Genomic DNA, 14,846 nt, shown 5'->3' on the forward strand with positions numbered 1-14,846 from the left:
TTTAAGAAGAAATTTAGAAGATGTTTGCCTATATCTGTGATTCCCTATCAGAATTAAAAAACGTTGTGAGGGACTGGAGAGATAGTATAGTGGATAAGCAGCTTGCCTTACAAGTAGCAGAGTTGAGTTTGATCCCTGTAGCTTGCCAGGAGTGATCTCTGAACACAGCCTGGTGGCCCAACAATACATGCAAACTAAAAGAAAGACAAAATAAATACTTGAAGCTATTGTTATTATTATAACCCAGATAAAATGATTCTTATTTTTTCTATTATAAATATGGCAGATTACCTACTACCAATGGTATTTGATTTGATAAAGAAAGTTCTAGGTATAAAAGATCCACAGGGTCAGGAGCTAGAAACTGTCATAGAAACATGGAGTTTGACATTTATTGCTACTCTTATAGAACTTGATGTTCTCTTTTTTCACTTTATCTTGTTTTCTTATACTGTACTCTTCTGCTACCTCACTTTGTCTTTTCTCCATAGAGCTCAAGAAAAGGTTGGTTTGTATAATATTGCTATCTTCTGAGCAGAGAAACAGGAAAACTGTCTGAGGCCAGTTTGTAGGTTACTTGCAAATTACCTTGTAGATAAGGCATACCCCTAGGGAATGCCATAGGCAATTGTGTAATTTTCTGAACTTCAAGGTATCATTGCTACATTGTGAATAAATCTATCTACTCTTGCTGGAATATAGTTTGGGATGATTACCAAAGCTTCTTTTTCTTTAAAATGTATACAATTTGATGTCGCCAAGATGAGAAGATCTTATCAGTTTAGACTGGTAAATGGACTAACAGTTCTCAACTTTTAAGTGTGCTCAAGTCTCCCTCTCCTAGCCTGCCTTCATTCATTTGAATGAAATGCTTTCTGGGGAAACTGTTAGGCATCACTGCAGTTCAGTTTTTGTTTGTTTTTGGGCCACACCCAGTGACACTCAGGTGTTACTCCTGGCTATTCCCTCAGAAATCACTCCTGGGCACTTGCCTTTCATGCAGCAGGATGGTGGTTGGCTCTGTGGTTCAAATCCCATATGGTCCCCAGTGCCTGCCAGGGGTGATTTTTCTGAGCATAGAGCCAGGAGTAACCCCTGAGCGCTGCCGGGTGTGACCCAAAAACAAAAGAAATCACTCCTGGCTTGGGGGACCTTATAGGACGCAGGGGGATCAAACTGACCAAGGTCCTTCCTAAGTCAGCCTCTTGCTACTGCTGCACCACCTCTCTGGCCCCTGCAGTTCAATTTTAACAACTCTCCTTTACTTAATTTATATTCAAATGTGTTCTTGAGGATCCACCCCCCTCCCCCAGACAGATAAAAGAGCTGAATTACATGCCTGGCATTCACAGGGCCTGAAATTATACCTACCATCATGTCACCCCTCTCGCGACGGGTGCATCTTTATTGCTTATCAAATTTACAACTCATCAACTGTCTGACCATCAAGTCATCCAGTCTCTATCTGGATAGAGTATTGTCTACTTAAGTGATTTAATTTAGTTTGGGATGCCCTGAGCAAAATTTTATTCTTGGTTGGAGATGTTGGACAGCCTTTGCTCTGTATTGGTGAAATTGTTGTATTTGTCAAGGTGTGGGGAGGGGAGAAGGAAGAAGAGAAAAGACACTGGATACTTTCTTGTATGATAATCATGACTCTTTAATTTGATACCAACAATGAATTCAAAATCAGGCACCAATAATTGAGCACAAATCTAGCCGTACTTGTCCATGCTATATTTCTTGGGCGGAAAGGGGTCTCAGAAAAAATTTGGATAAGTCCAAAAACCTTTGGGAAAGGTATTTTTTTGATCTTTTTTGTTTTGTTTTGTTTTTTAAAACTTTCTTTTACTCTTGTAAAAAGACACCAGTTTATAGACCACTAGATGATCCTAAAAAGACAAACACTATTATAGAGATTAAAACCAGGGGTTTATAATTTAGTTGCATATTGTATGATGAAAATTATTTAGCCCAGGGGTCTTAAACTCAATTTACCTGGGGGCTGCAGGAGGCAAAGTCAGGGTGATCCTTGAGTGCAAAGTCAGTAGTAAGCCTTGAACATTGGGGGTGTGACCCAAACAACTAAAACAAAACAAAACAAAAAAAGATTCCTCTAGGGCAGGGCCACAAAATCTTGTACGAGGGCCACAACGACCCACTGGCCTCGAGTTTTAGCCTTTTTTGTGTCTCTTCAAATTCTGTGGGGATCAGTAAAAGTATCTATAGGATGATACAAAGTGAAAGTCATTTACTTTTGGGTTTTATCAATTTTTCCCCCCATGGGAAATGTATCATTTCTACTACCCATTAATTACAAACATGCAGTTATTTCTCTCATTTTATAAAAGAACCATATAATTCCATTTTCCTGGCTCACTGCTCTATTCTTCTCTTTTCTTTTTTGCCAGCAAAACTTTTCTGAGGCATGGCCTATTATACTTGCTGCTTCCGATTATTTTTCTCCTTAATTATATTTTCTCCTAAACTTCATGACAATTAGGACCACGATATAAATCTGTTCTTGACATGGTCACAAGGGACTTCCACATTGCTAAATCTGATGGACAGTTCCTGTTCTTTTTTTTTTTTTTTTTTTCCCCGGCTTTTGGGCAACACCCAGTGATGCTCAGGGGTTACTCCTGGCTCTATGCTCAGAAATCATTCCTGATTGGGGGACCATATGGGACACCGGAGCATCAAACCGTGGGCCATCCTAGGTTAGCCATGTGCAAGGCAAACGGCCCTACTGCTTCCCCACCTCTTCAGCCCAGTTCCTGTTCTTAACTTGTTATCTGTTGTCAGCCCTTGATGTAAATTTCTCCTTTGCAACACTTGGTCATTTTCAGGACCTGACAACTTTCTAGTTTTCTCTGCTCCATTGATTGCTTTAGTTCTGTCACTTGGTTTCTTTTTTTCTTCCTTTTCCATTAATTTGGAGGCCATCAAAAGCTTAATTACTTGATATTTCACTATTTCTCTCTGTATTATTCGAGTGATTTCATATAATTTCATGTTTTTGATAATCAAAGAGGCCAACCTTAAACTGAATTCCAAGTTTATATATCCAATAGATATTTGTTATATCCACAGAGCTAACTGCACCTGAAACTCAGCATAGTAAAAACTGACTTGTTCTTCCTTTCCCAGACTATTTCACCAGAAACCTTTGTTGATGGTGAAATCATCTTTGTAAAATCATGAATGCCTTATTATTTTGTAGAAGTTTGTAGGTATGTATTTCCACATATGAGAGCACATAATCCTTAAGAATCACTGCTCTCTTATACAACATAACTATTACTTAATTCTTTTATGTAATTACATTAGATGGTAGATTCATTTCTTGACATTAAGTTTCTATGTGCTAATTTTGACCTATATGTTAAACAGCTTTGAAATTAGGGTTCGGTAACTCTTAAATTGCTTGAAATTATATTAATTTCTCCCACGGCTAATAAGACATGAAATCTGTAGTTCTAGAAGGGTATATCATATCTAATAATGGCTTGTTGATTACTATCAATTTCTATACTAACTAGCATTTTATAATTAATTTTAAATTCATTGAGAATTACATTGAATAAAAAAGCATTTATTTTCAGTTTAGAATGACTTTTTTCTTAAGAATATTGTTCTAGAAAGTTACGCTCTGTTAATTTCAACAAAATGCAGATCTCTTTAGAAGAGGCTAAAAGATAAAATGCTATTTCAGTCATTTACACTAAGCTAGCTAGCTTCCTTCCTTCCTTATTTTCTTCCTTCCTTTCTTCCTTCCTCCTTCCCTCTCTCCCCGCTCCATCATCCCTCCCTCCTTTCTTTTTTCTCCTTCCTTCCTTTTTCCCTCCCTCCCTTTTCTTTCTTCATGAAAGCATAGCAAATGTTTTCTTTCTTTGTTTCCGCTCACGCACATGTGTGTATGTGCACTTTGTTACTGTAGTTGTGGGACCACAACTGGGGGTATGCAGGGCTTCACACGTGCAGAAATAAGTATTCTACCAATTGAGCCATGGACTCTTTTCTTTTGAATTGTGATCCAGAGATTCATAGCAAAAAAATGTTAGGTGGGGGCCGGGCTGTAGCGCTAGAGATAAGGTGTCTGCCTTGCCTGCACTAGCCTTGGACCAACCACGGTTTGATCCCCTGGCGTCCCATATGGTCCCCCAAGCCAGGAGCGACTTCTGAGAGCATAGCCAGGAGTAACCCCTGAGCGTCACCGGGTATGGCTCAAAAACCAAAAAAAAAAAAAGTTAGGTGAAAAGAAAGTTAAAGTATGATAAAATCAGAATAAAAGAGCCAGGATATATTGGTATTTATATTGAAGTTTTCATTGCTGGAAAGAAAAGATGCCCGTGATTATTTTTTAACTTTTTGGAGACTAGATTTTTTTCCTGGAAATTATTAACAAATAATAGCTAAAAATGAGTTGGATCAGTAAATTTTACTTTTTGGGTCAGAGTTTGAATTTTGTATTGAATGAAACAACGATCACAAACAAGTACTAGAGAGTTATACAGGAGTAGTTATTTCATTTGATCTTAAGATAAATTAATTCAGCTTACTGCCTCCTTATTGCAGTATATGACAATGCTTCTTATGTAATCTTAATTATGGTTTTAAAAACATTTTGAAGATAGTTTTTACTGGATGAAACTTACTTAGGAAGATGTGTGCTGGAAAGGAAAGGAATGCATGTTCAAGAGAGAACACACACTTGAAAGAACAAGCAAACAAAAATAGACAGAAAGATTTGTGTTCAAAGGAGAATATGGGCTTGAAAGAGCAAGTTGCCTTGACTATTTTTAACAACTGAAATTAGATTTTAATTGTCCTTATAAAAATGATCACACATTTACTATTTAAAATAATATATATTTGAAATTTTTTTTCTTTTTTTTTCTCCTTTTTTCAGTTAATCCTAAATTGTAGTGCATCTTTTATACTTTTTTATTTCTTTTTTTTTTAACACCACCCATCACCAGTGCAACATTCCCATCACCAATGTCCCACGTCTCCCTCCTCCCCACCCGACCCCCGCCTATACTCTAAACAGGTTCTCAATTTCCCTCATACATTCTCATTATTAGGATAGTTCAAAATGTAGTTATTTATCCAACTAAACTCATCACTCTTTGTGATGAGCTTCCTGAGGTGAGCTGGAACTTCCAGCTCTTTTCTCTTTTGTGTCTGAAAGTTATTATTGCAAGAATGTCTTTCATTTTTCTTAAAACCCATAAATGTGTGAGACCATTCTGCGTTTTTCTCTCTCTCTCTGACTTATTTCACTCAGCATAATAGATTCCGTGTACATCCATGTATAGGAAAATTTCATGACTTCATCTCTCCTGACAGCTGCATAATATTCCATTGTGTATATGTACCACAGTTTCTTTAGCCATTCGTCTGTTGAAGGGCATCTTGGTTGTTTCCAGAGTCTTGTTATGGTAAATAGTGCTGCAATGAATATAGGTGTAAGGAAGGGGTTTTTGTATTGTATTTTTGTGTTCCTAGGGTATATTCCTAGGAGTGGTATAGCTGGATCGTATGGGAGCTCGATTTCCAGTTTTTGGAGGAATCTCCATATCGCTTTCCATAAAGGTTGAACTAGACGGCATTCCCACCAGCAGTGGATAAGAGTTCCTTTCTCCCCACATCCCCGCCAACACTGTTTATTCTCATTCTTTGTGATGTGTGCCATTCTCTGTGGTGTGAGGTGGTATCTCATCGTTGTTTTGATTTGCATCTCCCTGATGATTAGTGATGTGGAGCACTTTTTCATGTGTCTTTTGGCCATCTGTATTTCTTCTTTGTCAAAGTGTCTGTTCATTTCTTCTCCCCATTTTTTGATGGGATTAGATGTTTTTTTCTTGTAAAGTTCTGGCAGTGCCTTATATATTTTGGAGATTAGCCCCTTATCTGATGGGTATTGGGTGAATAGTTTCTCCCACTCAGTGGGTGGCTCTTGTATCTTGGGCACTATTTCCTTTGAGGTGCAGAAGCTTCTCAGCTTAATATATTCCCATCTGTTAATTTCTGCTTTCACTTGCTTGGAGAGTGCAGTTTCTTCCTTGAAGATGCCTTTAGCCTCAATGTCCTGGAGTGTTTTACCTACGTATTGTTCTATATATCTTATGGTTTTGGGGCTGATATCGAGGTCTTTAATCCATTTGGATTTTACCTTCGTACATGATGTTAGCTGGGGGTCTAAGTTCAATTTTTTGCAAGTGGCTACCCAGTTTTGCCAACACCACTTGTTGAAGAGGCTTTCTTTGTTCCATTTAGGATTTTTTGCTCCTTTATCAAAAATTAGATGATTGTATGTCTGGGGAACATTCTCTGAGTATTCAAGCTTATTCCACTGATCTGAGGGCCTGTCTTTATTCCAATACCATGCTGTTTTGATAACTATTGCTTTGTAGTAAAGTTTAAAGTTGGGGAAAGTAATTCCTCCCATATTCTTTTTCCCAATGATTGCTTTAGCTATTCGAGGGTGTTTATTGTTCCAAATAAATTTCAAAAGTGCCTGGTCCACTTCTTTGAAGAATGTCATGGGTATCTTTAGGGGGATCGCATTAAATCTGTACAGTGCTTTGGGGAGTATTGCCATTTTAATGATGTTAATCCTGCCAATCCATGAGCAGGGTATATGCTTCCATTTCCGCGTGTCCTCTCTTATTTCTTGGAGCAGAGTTTTATAGTTTTCCTTGTATAGGTCCTTCACATTTTTAGTCAAGTTGATTCCAAGATATTTGAGTTTGTGTGACACTATAGTGAATGGAGTTGTTTTCTTAATGTCCATTTCTTCCTTATTAGTATTGGTGTATACGAAGGCCATTGATTTTTGTGTGTTAATTTTGTAGCCTGCCACCTTGCTATATGAGTCTATTGTTTCTAGAAGCTTTTTGATAGAGTCTTTGGGGTTTTCTAAGTAGAGTATCATGTCATCTGCAAACAGTGAGAGCTTGACTTCTTCCTTTCCTATCTGGATTCCCTTGATATCCTTTTCTTGCCTAATCGCTATAGCGAGTACTTCCAGTGCTATGTTGAATAGGAGTGGTGAGAGAGGACAGCCTTGTCTTGTGCCAGAATTTAGAGGAAAGGCTTTCAGTTTTTCTCCATTGAGGACAATATTTGCCTCTGGCTTGTAGTAGATGGCCTTAACTATATTGAGAAAGGTTCCCTCCATTCCCATCTTGCTGAGAGTTTTGATCAAGAATGGGTGTTGGACCTTGTCAAATGCTTTCTCTGCGTCGATTGATATGATCATGTGATTTTTATTTTTCTTGCTGTTGATGTTGTGTATTATGTTGATAGATTTACGGATGTTAAACCAGCCTTGCATTCCTGGAATGAAACCTACTTGATCATAGTGGATGATCTTCTTAATGAGGCATTGAATCCTATTTGCCAGGATTTTGTTGAAGATCTTTGCATCTGCATTCATCAGCGATATTGGTCTGTAATTTTCTTTTTTCGTAGCATCTCTGTCTGGTTTAGGTATCAAGGTAATGTTGGCTTCATAAAAGCTATTTGGAAGTTTTCCTGTTTTTTCAATTTCATGAAAGAGTCTTGCCAGGATTGGTAGTAGTTCCTCTTGAAAGGTTTGAAAGAATTCATTAGTAAATCCATCTGGGCCTGGGCTTTTGTTTTTGGGCAGACATTTGATTACTTTCTTAATTTCCTCAATAGTAATGGGTGTGTTTAGATATGCTACATCCTCTTCATTCAATCGTGGAAGATTATAAGATTCCAAAAATTTATCCATTTCTTCCAGGTTTTCATTTTTAGTGGCATAGAGTTTCTCAAAGTAGTTTCTGATTACCCTTTGAATCTCTACCATATCAGTAGTGATCTCTCCTTTTTCATTCCTAATACGAGTTATCAAGTTTCCCTCTCTTTCTTTCTTTGTTAGTTTTGCCAGTGGTCTATCAATCTTGTTTATTTTTTCAAAGTACCAACTTCTGCTTTCGTTGATCTTTTGGATGGTTTTTCTGGTTTCCACTTCATTGATTTCTGCTCTCAGCTTTGTTATTTCCTTCTGCCTCCCTATTTTTGGATCCTTTTGTTGAGCACTTTCTAATTCTATGAGCTGCGTCATTAAGCTATTCAGGTATGCCCCTTCTTCTTTCCTGATGTGTGCTTGCAAAGCTATAAATTTTCCTCTCAGTACTGCTTTTGCTGTGTCCCATAGGTTCTGATAAATTGTGTCTCCATTGTCATTTGTTTTCAGGAAGGTTTTGATTTCCTCTTTGATTTCATCTCGGACCCACTGATTATTCAGTATGAGGCTATTTAACTTCCAGGTGTTAAAATTTTTCTTCTGTGTCCCTTTGTAGCTTATATATACTTTCAGGGCTTTGTGGTCAGCAAAGGCAGCCTGCAAAATTTCTATCCTCTTGATATTATGGAGATATGTTTTGTGTGCTAACATGTAGTCTATCCTAGAGAATGTCCCATGTACATTAGAGAAAAATGTGTATCCAGGCTTCTGGGGGTGGAGTGTTCTGTATATATCTACTAGGCCTCTTACTTCCATTTCTCTCCTCAGGTCTAGTATATTCTTGTTGGGTTTCAGTCTGGTTGACCTGTCTAGTGTTGACAATGCCGTGTTGAGGTCTCCCACAATTATTGTGTTGTTATTGATATTATTTTTCAGATTTGTCAACAGTTGTATTAAATATTTTGCTGGCCCCTCATTCGGTGCATATATGTTTAGGAGGGTGATTTCTTCCTGCTGTACATATCCCTTGATTAATACAAAATGTCCATCTTTGTCCCTTACTACTTTCCTAAGTATAAAGTTTGCATCATCTGATAATAATATGGCCACTCCTGCTTTTTTTTGGGTGTTGTTTGCTTGGATGATTTTCCTCCAGCCTTTTATTTTGAGTCTATGTTTGTTCTGACTATTCAGGTGCGTTTCTTGTAGGCAGCAGAAGGTTGGATTGAGTTTTTTGATCCATTTAGCCACTCTGTGTCTCTTAACTGGTGCATTTAGTCCATTGACATTGAGAGAAAGAATTATCCTGGGAGTTAGTGCCATCTTTATATTAAAGTTTGGTGTGTCTGTTGGTAAGCCTTGTCTTAAAGTATGCCATTCAGTTTTTCTTTTAAGAATGGTTTTGAGTCTGTGAAGTTTTTGAGCTGTTGTTTGTCTGTGAAACTATGTATTGTTCCTTCAAACCTGAAAGTGAGTTTTGCTGGGTGCAGTATTCTAGGCGAAGCATTTATTTCATTGAGTTTTGTCACTATGTCCCACCACTGCCTTCTGGCCTTGAGTGTTTCTGGTGACAGGTCTGCAGTAAATCTCAAGAATGTTCCCTTAAATGTAATTTCTCTTTTCGATCTTGCTGCTTTCAGAATTCTGTCTCTATCTATGGGATTCGTCATTGTGACTAGGATGTGTCTTGGGGTGTTTTTTCTGGGGTCTCTTTTAGTTGGCACTCTTCGGGCATGCAGGATTTGATCACATGTATTCATTATCTCTGGTAGTTTCTCTTTAATGATGTTCTTGACTGTTGATTCTTCCCGGAGATTTTCTTCCTGAGTCTCTGGGACTCCAATGATTCTTAAGTTGTTTCTGTTGAGCTGATCATAGACTTCTATTTTCATCTGTTCCCATTCTTTGAGTAATTTTTCCATTGTTTGATCATTTGCTTTGAGGCTTTTTTCCAATTTCTTCTGCTGTATGTAATTTTTATGTATCTCATCTTCCAGTGTACTGATTCTATCCTCAGCTGCTGTTAACCTGTGGGAAATCTCAAACATGTTTTTCTTCAATTCATCTACTGAGTTTCTCAGACCTGTTATTTGATCTGAAATTTCCGTTTGGAGTTTTCTCATTTCTATCTTCATATTCTCCTGATTCTTTTTAGTTTTCTCTTCTATACTTTGTTTGAGTTCTTTGAACATGTTCCATATTGCAACTCTAAACTCCTTATCTGAGAGACTGACTAGGTGGTTGATCATGTTCAAGTCATCAGAGTTGCCATCTTCATTCTCTATGTCTGGCACTGGCCCATGTTGTTTCCCCATTGTCACACTAGTACTGCGTGTTTTTCTACGTGTTGTGATTGTATTCATTGGCTAAATGCTGTGCACCGTCGCGAAGGGGAGCGGAGCAACCGTGCTCCTCTGGCTTCTCCCTTTCTGGGCGTGTCGACTCACCTCCACGGAAGGCTCACAGGAAGGCAGGCTGGCAGATGGGCCGCACCCAGGATGAAATCAGGCCAAAAATGCAGGACAGCAGAGTAGAGAGGCAGAAGGGTGCTGGCATCTGAGATCCAGCGAAGTTCAGTGGCTCCTCCCTTTCTGGGCGTGTCGACTCACCTCCACGGAAGGCTCACGGGAAGGCAGACTCCCCGGAAAGTTCACAGGAAGGCAGGCTGGCTGATGAGCCGCACCAAGGGTGAAATCAGGCCGAAAATGCAGGACAGCAGAGTAGAGAGGCAGAAGGGTGCTGGCATCTGAGATCCAGCGAAGTTCAGTGGCTCCTCCCTTTCTGGGCTTGTCGACTCACCTCCACGGAAGGCTCACGGGAAGGCAGACTCCTCGGAAAGCTCACAGGAAAGCAGGCTGGCTGATGAGCCGCACCAAGGGTGAAATCAGGCCGAAAATGCAGGACAGCAGAGTAGAGAGGCAGAAGGGTGCTGGCATCTGAGATCCAGCAGAGTTCGGTATATTTGAAATATTTTTTGCATTAAAACATTTTTTAAAAATATGAAGGTAGAGTGATCTACATATTTATAATTGAGTGTCAAGTATACCAGTTTCAACCCCAATTTCACTTTCAGCTCTGAGTTCTATCTACCAGTGTTCCTAGGTCCTGCTGATTCTCTAGGCTGCCTCTTTGATAGGCATATATATATATTTTTTTTGTTTTGTTTTGTTTTGTTTTGTTTTTTGGGCCACACCCGGCGGTGCTCAGGGGTTACTCCTGGCTGTCTGCTCAGAAATAGCTCCTGGCAGGCACGGGGGACCATATGGGACACCGGGATTTGAACCAACCACCTTTGGTTCTGGATCGGCTGCTTGCAAGGCAAACACCACTGTGCTATCTCTCCAGGCCCCGATAGGCATATTCTTTAAGTTGGGTTATTGTAGTTTAGATCTTGTGTTTGCAATGTTTTTTCTGCTGTGGCATATACAGACATCTGTATTAGTCATATACAGACACCTTGGCTCTGTATCACTGATGTGCCTGCTAGCCCTCTCCTACCCCTTAATATCTCCTGATCATCTTTTCTTCCTCCCTTTCATCCGTTGCTGGTGGGAATGCTTCTGGTTCAATCCCTATGGAAAACAGTATGGAAGTTTTCAGAAAAGTAAGAATAGAGCTCCCTGGTGACCCAGTAGTTCTACTTATTAATATCTAAACTCCAGGACACAAAAACATTCATTCAAAGGATATGGACACCATTATTCATTGTAGCACTTAGCACAGGAGCTACTAGGATATGGAATCAATCTAGGTGCTTGACAATAGATGAGTGATTATGAAAGTATGGCATATATATAATGGAATTTCATTCAGCTGCAAGGAATGATAAAATCATGCAGTTCATTGCAACTGGGATAAGACTTGTTGGAGATTATGTTAATTGGGGTGAGTCAGAAGAACTGCAAATACTGGATGTGTTGTATATGGAGAAATGAGGACAGGAAAGGAAAGAAAGCATATACTTTTTTTAAAACTTGTAATTTTGTAGAATGTTCATAGAAATCTGATATGATTATAAGAATAAAAATGTCAGCAGAATATTCACTTCCTGTTCATTCAATTTGTTGCCCAAATTCAATGCTATGTCAAAATGGTTAGAAAACTAAAATTATTTGTGTAGGCTGTTGTTTCCTAATTTTTTATTTGTAAACAGAGAGTCATTTATAGCTTTTATTGGAACATAGAGCTATAGACCCTTTACCCACTTTCTTCCAACCAGTGCCAAAATCACTTGAATTTTTTTTCCTTCTTTCTCAGCATTTTTCACTCTGGCTTTTATAATTCTCCTGAGGCCATGAAGGAAACCAAAGATAGTCTCTCTATCTAAAATTCCACAATCTGAGCCACATCTCTTTTGCAAAATCTTTGGCCATGAAAGATATCATATGCATAGATTCTAGTATAAACATGGACATCTTTGTGGGGACTTGCTGTGATATGGCCTACCACAACATTTTTCACTTTTAGCAGTGCCCCACTTTGGTCACTGTATTGTACGATCATTTAGTTTTTATTTTTATGCCTAATAATTATTGAGAAAGTTGTCTTATTAAAAGAAATAGTACAGTGGTTTGTATCATTCCTCTAGCCTTTGCAGTTGAAGCCTGCCATTTTCACATGCTTTTGAAAATTTAGTGACAAGATACAGGTGACAGCATGTGAATGTGGTTCTGTTCTTACGTTTGTTTGACAAGGCCAGACATGGGAAGAGGAGGAATCAAGACAGACTGCTCTGCCTTCCCCCCACTCCATTAAACTTAATTTCATACTTAAGAAATAGCTGGGCATTGCATTCATTTAAACAGCTGCTGATTTTTTTTTCCTAGCAAAGCAGTTATTATATTATAGAATGGATTTTACTAGTGCAGCTGCCTTTTAATAAAGTAAGTACTTGAATGTTTCTATTTCACATTTCTGAAATTTTAATTTATTAGATTAAATGACATTAATTGAAGAAAACAATTACATACTTTATGTGTACCTAAAGACCAAATTGCTATTTATGTCTACTCTTCAACTTAAATTTGTAGTCTGGAATTTTCCCCAAAGCACAAAATAGAGTTTATATTCAAATAGATTAATTTGTTCTTTGGACAGCCTTAAAAAAGGACCAATTAATTTATGTTGCTTAATCTACTGTCTTATTTTAACAAGTTAGGTAAATATTTGATACTTGCTAATTTATATATACTTGTTTCCTTAATGTAATAGTGAATCCAGCAGAGTTAGGTAAGAAATATATATGATAAAACCAGTGCTTACATATCTCTGAAATTAATTTCTTTTCAGTTTACAATGCCAGTCTTACACTCCATTTGCTGTCAGTGAAAATGTAGGCGGCAGACATACCGCATATTTATCATCATCGAGTTCACTCTATCATACGGGAAAAGTACATTAATATGCCACACAGAAAATCTAACACACATAAACAACCACTTAGCATTTTGAAGAACATATCTGACTTATTGATTAGCTTAAATATCTTTTAGTATGGTGAGACACCCACGCAGAGTGCATACATTCACTTATCAGAACAAGCTCTTCTTGCGCTGATGAATGAGTGTATCTCCTCTTTATGTATTGCAATGAAGATCGAATCTTTCTTAGAAAGCTTTCCCTTTTCTGCAGGAATCCCTAAATCTTGATACAATTAAATATCCCCAGGGTCTTTCAGATAAAGTGCACCCTGGAAAACAACTTAGTCAAATCTGTGCAGTTACATGTTCTGTTTGATATTTGCAGTCTCTTCCTGGAGTTTATGCTCTTTCTTTTGGTGCTAGGCCCAAGAATGACCTTTTCTGTTTTACCTGTGAACTTTTTATTTTTCTGTGGGGTTTAGCCTAGAGATTATACCCAGGTTTGGTTATCGTGCTTTTTTTTTTAATGTGTATGATTTATTTTTATGAATGCTTTACTAAAAATGAGAAAAATACAGTAAATACTAAAATCTAATGTCTTGTTCATGTAGTTACTGACCAGATCCCAAAAATTTTACCTTTCTAAAAAAATATGTTAAAAAATTATGGTTTGGGGGGGTCTAAGGATGTGTTAAGTTGGTAGAATATATAGCCTGAGCTCAATCCCAGACATCTTATGCCCCCCCCCCCCAAGCATTTCTTGGGAAAGGATGACCCTGGTTGGCTACCTGTGAACTCTTTTAGATGTGACTCCGTTTAGAAATTTGGGGGGGGACTGATGCAGGAGTATAGCAGGTGAGGCATTTACCTTGAATACAGCCTACCTAAGTTTGATCCCTACCTAAGTTTGACCTGGTATGGTCCTATTAGCACTGACAGGAGTAATTCCTGAGTGCAGAGCCAGGAGTAATGTCTTGAGCATCACTGGTTGTGGCCACATCCCCCATTATTTTTTCAAAAACATATTTGGCCTCAGGGCCAGGAAGATGGCTGAAAAGGCCAAGGACTGGAGCACATGCTTTGTATACATGAGGTGCATGTTTCAGTCTGTACTCATGAACCCCTCAAAGGTTCATCAGCCTTGATCCCTGAGCAGATAGCTGGGAGTGACTTCAGAGCAACCAATCAATTAAACAAACAAACAAAAATCATGTTTCAGTTCCAGGATGGAGCTCAGTGGGGAGGTAAATGCCACATAGCTTGCATGTGAGAGACCCTCAATTTGATGGCTGACACTACACCAATAATAACATATACTAATATTAATACTAGTAGTACAAATTATGTCCCCCACTCGTATTATTTGGTTTAATAATCTTGGTAGGGATTTTTATTGTTTTATTTTATTTCTTGAATTTTGCACCTCTCACGATCAGAGGTTACTCCTGACTTTGCACTTAGGTATCACTCCTGGAGGGCTCTGGGGAGCATTTGATGGAGCAGGTATTAAACTCAGGTCAGGCACATACAAATAAGAGCACTGCTACTATACTAGAGTTCCAGCCCCAAGCTTGGTAAGTTTTGGACAAGTAGTTTTTTGTGGGATTAGTGTTCTTTTCCCAAGTCATTTTTCTGGTTTGTAACATAAAGCCAGCCATTTTTATAATGTTACTTTTCACAGATATATTTATGAAAGTTGCGAAATTGTGTATGTAGTCAGCTTCTGCATACTATTCTTTGTTTCCTTTTCAAACTTTAAAAATTTC

General features: G+C 38.3%; 1 protein-coding gene across 1 annotated transcript in view; it reads left to right on the forward strand.

Annotated features, from left to right (window-relative positions):
- The window catches only part of TBC1D5 (TBC1 domain family member 5), a 543,770-nt gene that overhangs the window by 107,626 nt on the left and 421,298 nt on the right, over positions 1-14,846 (forward strand). The gene's annotated exons all lie outside the window — the stretch shown is intronic.

This window comes from Suncus etruscus, chromosome 20 (assembly GCF_024139225.1).
Source record: "Suncus etruscus isolate mSunEtr1 chromosome 20, mSunEtr1.pri.cur, whole genome shotgun sequence".
Classification (NCBI taxonomy): Eukaryota; Metazoa; Chordata; class Mammalia; order Eulipotyphla; family Soricidae; genus Suncus; species Suncus etruscus.